Source organism: Oryx dammah, unplaced genomic scaffold (assembly GCF_014754425.2).
Source record: "Oryx dammah isolate SB20612 unplaced genomic scaffold, SCBI_Odam_1.1 HiC_scaffold_8, whole genome shotgun sequence".
Classification (NCBI taxonomy): domain Eukaryota; kingdom Metazoa; phylum Chordata; class Mammalia; order Artiodactyla; family Bovidae; genus Oryx; species Oryx dammah.
The window spans coordinates 18,202,492-18,208,403 of NW_024070192.1; the positions used below are offsets into that span (position 1 = coordinate 18,202,492).

Sequence of the window (5,912 nt, forward strand, 5' to 3'; positions counted from 1 at the left end):
TTTGGGATTGGAATGAAAACTGACCTTTTCCAGTCCTGTGGCCACTGCTGAGTTTTCCAAATTTACTGGCATATTGAGGTCAGCACTACAATGATCTTAAACTTTACAGATGATAATGAGTGCCGAGAAAACTATGAAAATGAACAGAATGAAAGAGGTCTTGCCTTACAGACTATGAAGCCTCCAGAGTTAAATCGATGTAGCATTGCTATGGGAATAGATAAACAGATCAGAACAGAATAGAGAATCCAGAAATAAGTCCCACTACCCAGGTTTGATCCCTGGGTTGGGGAGGTCCCCTGGAGAAGGGACTGGCAACCCACTCCAGTATTCTTGCCTGGAGAATTCCAGGACAGAGGAGCCTGGTGGGCTACAGTCCATGGGGTTGCAAAGAGTCTGACAGGACTGAATGACTAACACACAAACATCAGTTTCTAAGATATAACACAGGGGGTGGTTAAGTTAACCAGGGAAAAAAAAAGAAAATGATTTTGCAAAAGCAGGCTTTCCAAATGAAAGAAAATAAAACTAGAGCTTTATCTTACACTAAATACAAAAAAGAACTTTAGATGCATTAAAATTTTAAAATGTAAAAAAGTGACTTATTTTACAACTAGTAGATAGAGAAATTCTGGAGATCTAATTCACAACATAGTGATTATATGCAATAATACTGTATTATAAACTTCAGAAATGCTGAGAGACTAAATCTTAACTGTTCTCAACACACAAAAAATGAAGTGATAAATATGATGGAGGTTTTAGCTAACACTACTGTAGTGATCATATTGCTATATGTAAAGGTATCAAACCAATACTTTGTACACCTTAATGTTATATGTCAATTGTATCTCAAAATAATTTCATAAAATCTTGTATGAAAATCTAGAAGCCTACATGTACAATGTAAGGATGAGAAAATCTTAACCAAGACTAAAAACCCCAAAGCTGTAACAGAACTATATATGTTAAAAAAATCATTTTGCAATGTACACATCTATCAAATGGTCATGATGTACAACTTAAACTTACACAATGTTATATGTCAATTATATCTCAGTCAAGCTGAAAAAGGGCTTCCCTGGTAGCTCAGCTGGTAAAGAATCCACCTGCAATGCAGGAGACCCCAGTTTGATTCCTCCTTTGGGATAATCCCCCGGAGAAGGGAACAACTACCCACTCCAGTATTCTGGCCTGGAGAATTCCATGGACTGTATAGTCCATGGAGTCCACAGAGTCACAAAGAGTCAGACACGACCGAGCGACTTTCACGAAAACTGAAAAAAGTTCCATTTTTGGATGGAAAAATAGACCATAAACACAGTTGTTTAGATTAACAATAGATTTTTTTTTCTAAATGTGCAATGCAGTTGGGAAATCATGGGTTAACAGCTCTACCATGCAGAAATTCTTACAAATTCAAGACAACCCCATAGAAAAATGGCAAGGTCATGCTCCTGCTCAGTCATGTCCAGTTCTTTGCGACCCTTTGGACTATAGTCTGCCAGGCTCCCTGTCCATGGGATTTTTCAGCCAGGAATACTGGAGTGGGTTGCTATTTCCTTCTCCAGGGGATATTTCCAACCAGAGATCAAACCTGCATCTCCTCCATTGCAGGCAGATTCTTTACCCACTGAGCCATTGAAATTCATGGAAGAATTACTTGAAATTCATAAGTAGATAGAGAAATGGAAAATCAAATAGCAAAATAACATGTCACTTTATACCCACCAGATTGACCAAAATTGAAGGATGCCAAGTCACCACTGTCTGGAAGGAATATGAAGAAAGGTGTATTCTAGGATGTTGTTGGGTATTGTTGAGGGAAGGAGGTGGTGCCACCTCTCTGAAAAGTAACCTGACAATATCTATTAAAATTTAAAACCCTTCTCTTTAACTGAGCAATCCCACTCTTGTGAATTTATCTGATGGAAATGAAACCACCACTACACAGGGACAAGTGTACAAAGGTGTACAAAGATGCTCAGTGTAGCATTAATAACAAAGACACTGGAAACGGTGAACACCCGTCAGTGAGTGGTTGAATACAGGATGGGACACAATGGAATATTATGCGGTTTTTTAAAAGAATGAGAGCTGTACCAGTTGTCTTGGAGCAATCCCCATGAGGAATGTTTGAATAAGAAAAGCAAGATGCAGGAAAGTGTGAATAAGGTGAACATGTATTTTTAAGACTAACAACAAAAATATTTCACATATATGTGTGTGAGTATACAATTATATGAGTGTTTTTTTTAATGAATGAATACATGGAATTTCCTGGAGGTCCTATGGTTAGGATTCAGCGCTTTCACTGCCATGGACCAGGGTTCAGTCTCTGACTAGGGAACTAAGATCCCACAAACAGGGCAGTGTGGCCAAAAAAAAAAACCCAATGAATACAAACTGGGGTTGTAGATATGGATTAGCTGGTTGAGGAAGTAGGAGAGGGAAAACCACGTTATCTTTTTTTAAGAAGAAGACTGCTTTAAGAATTTGGGGGAAGATTACACTTGTATGTGTAGATTAAATTATTTATGATGGTATGTGGAAAAAATAAACACATTTGACAAGAATAAAATTGGAAAATATCTATTTCAGACATTCATCATGTTCTATTATGTCTTCTCTTATCAAAAGGAGGGGACATTCCCAGATTTCAGCACCAAAAAACCCCAAACCCAAAAAACAAAACAAAGTAACAACAATGAAGAGTTGACTTTTCCTTTGAACCCACACCGAACCCCTTACAAACTCATTCCTATCCCTACACCTGGCCTGGAGACACTAAGAATTATATCTAAATCACGTTTGTCTCTCACAAAGTTTGGGGGCCATGGGCCATTATTATCACAGTTCAGTTCAGTTGCTCAGTCGCTCAGTTCAGACTCTTTGTGACCCCATGGACTGCAGCATGCCAGGCCTCCTTGTCCATCACCAACTCCCGGAGTTTACTCAAACTCATGTCCATTGAGTTGGTGATGCCATCCAATCATCTCATCCTCTGCCATCCCTTTCTCCTCCTGCCTTCAATCTTTCCCAGCACACAGGTCACACAGGTCAGACGAAGGTTAAATATTCAGTAAGTCTCCCTGAGTGCCTGGTTCATTGCTCAGCCTGAAGAATCTGCAGAAAGGAAGTAGATGCTGTGGCCTCTGACCTCACAGAATCTCTTAGAGTAGCAGGCTTCAGATTTTCATAGTTATCGGAATCATGTTTTAGAGGGTGGAGGTGGTGTTCAGATTTGGCAGAACTGGAGACAGGGGACACCGTAATCTGCATTTTAAACAACTCTCTTGCGTTATTCTGACCCCATTTTGAGAATCTCCTCTAAACTCAAGATCCACATGGGCAATTTCTTTTCATCTCCATTTTAATTCTCAGAGACATCTCAGGCTTATCACATCCAAAATGCAACTCTTGATACCCTCTAAATTTGTCTGCCACCCACCCAACCTTCCCAATCTCAACAAATGAGTCCACATTCCATTGGTTATTCATACAGGAACCCGGAAGCTGTTCTTGATTCTCTCCTTTTCTTATTAGCAACATCTAATCCATTATCTTCGGAGAAGGCAATGGCACCCTACTCCAGTACTCTTGCCTAGAAAATCCCATGGATGGAGGAGCCTGGTAGGCTGCAGTCCATGGGGTCGCTAAGAGTCGGACACGACTGAGCGTCTTTACTTTCACTTTTCAGTTTCATGCATTGGAGAAGGCAATGGCAACCCACTCCAGTGTTCTTGCCTGGAGAATCCCAGGGACGGGGGAGCACAGAGTCGGACACGACTGAAGTGACTTAGCAGCAATCCATTATCTTACCAAATCCTTCTTCAAAATGTACCTTAAGTTACCTTCTCTCCTTATCTATTGTTCTGTCAGTCGCTCAGTCGTGTCTGACTCTTTACAACCCCATGGACTGCAACTGCCACCTTAGTCCAGGTCGTCACCATCTATCATCTCTCATGGAATTTACTGCAGTACATGCGTTTCTGCTCTTCCCACTTTTTCTTGCCCCCTTACAATCCATACTCCTTATAGTCAATGACGGAGCTCTTGAAAATGTTAATAGGGTCACATTGCTTTTTTCCTCCAGATCTGCCAAAGACCCCGCCCCGTGTGGAGCTCCAGCTTTTTGCCATGACTTCGAGGTCCTCCTAGGTAAGTCAGTCCCTGCCTCCCTTTCTGTTAGAGGACCCTTGACTGAAACCAGTGCCGTGGCCAGGCTTAATGATAACCACTTGCATGAGTTGTCTCACAATAGGAGGTTTCTCCTTCCCTGGTGGCTCAGGCAGTAAAGAATCTGCCTGCAGTGCAGATGTGGGTTCGATCCCTGGGTTGGGAAGATCCTCTGGAGAAGAGAATGGCAACCCACTCCAATATTCTTGCCTGCAAAATCCCTTGGACAGGGGAGCCTGGCAGGCTACAGTCCATGGGGTCACAAAGAGTTGGACACGACTCAGCGACTCTTTCACTTCACATAAGTAACATGGTGCTGCCACCCAAAACTAACCAGGAGGACTCGGGAGGGGCCCAAAGGAGGGAGTTCATAACATTGTCCTACCAACCTCCCAGACTCCTTTGTGCTGGAATCCACCTTGGCTGAGAGATATGCACACCACCAGAAAGGACCCTGAGTCAGACCAATGTGGACCAAGCGAGATGACTGGCCACAGACAACCCAGAAACTAACCCCATTACCATAAAACCTGAGACTGTGAGCCATGTGGCGGAGCAGTTCACCTGGGTTCCCTTACCTTTCTGCTCTCTGCCTGGGAGCCTCTTCCCAATAGTCTTTTGCTTTATCAGCATGTGTGTCTCCTTGGACAATTCATTTCTGAGTGTAAAACAAGAGTCCGTTCTTGAGCCCTGGGTCCCCCTTCCTGCAGCATTTCCACTTCACCTCTAAAACCTCTTTCCCCACTTCTTGGAGTACCTCTAACCAGGCCTGGCTAGATGGCATGCAGGGCCCAGTGAAAAATGAAAATGTGGGACCCTTGTTTAAAAATTGTTAAGAATTTCAAGATGTGTTAGCAGAGTATTAAACCAAGCAAAGAGCCCTTCTGAGTACAGATCCTTGTGCGACTGGCCCTGTCTCTGTCTGGAACTGTCTGCCCCAGTTTATAATAGCCAGCTCTCAGCTCAAATGTCACCTCATCAAAGGTGTCACCTGATTGTCACTGAATTTAAAGTAGGCTCATCCAATTCTCTATCACATCACTGGGTATAATTTTCTTCCCAGCACCTGGCTATATCTGAAATGATCTCATTTGTTTACTTGAGTATTGTCTGTCTCTCCCCAGCTTCTCCCCATGACCAGAATATAAGGTCACTGAAGGACCTTTCTTGCTGTGCTCAGCTCTGTATCTCCAGCAGCTAGAGCAGGGCTACTTTGGACTAGGTACAGGATAAATATCTGATGAATAAAGGAATGAATATGCTAACACACTCCAGGAAGCTGGTCTAGCATTGACCACCTACCATGGGGGAATCCAATGGCCAGCAGTGTTTCTTTATTTATACATATATATACACACACACACACACACACACATATATATATATATATTTGGCTGTGCTGGGTCTGTGTTGCTGCACAGGCTTTTCTCTGGTTGTGGAGAGCAGGGGGCCACTCTCTAGTTGTGATGTGCGGGCTTCTCATTGCGATGGCTTCTCTTGTTATGGAGCACAGGCTCTAGGGTTCATGAGCCTAAGTAGTTGTGACTCCAAGACTCTAGCGCACAGGCTCAATAGTTGTAGAGCACCAGCTTAGTTGCTCTGCAACATGTGGGATCTTCCTGGATCAGGGATTGATCCCTGGATCAGGGATCCTGCATTGGCAGGTGGATTCTTTACCACTGAGCCACCAGGGAAGCCCTCAGAGTTGTCTTTTTATCCTTTGGGTATTGCAA

The 5,912-nt window shown here is 42.9% G+C and overlaps 1 long non-coding RNA gene across 1 annotated transcript; it reads right to left on the reverse strand.

Moving 5' to 3' along the window:
• Nucleotides 1–2,576: 2,576 nt before the first annotated feature.
• On the reverse strand, nucleotides 2,577–5,113 carry LOC120867023. Its single transcript, XR_005721794.1, has 2 exons — nucleotides 4,758–5,113; nucleotides 2,577–3,126 (listed from the first exon to the last, which is right to left on the reverse strand). It is a non-coding gene; the product is annotated as an uncharacterized LOC120867023 (long non-coding RNA).
• Between the last annotated feature and the right edge of the window lie 799 nt (nucleotides 5,114–5,912).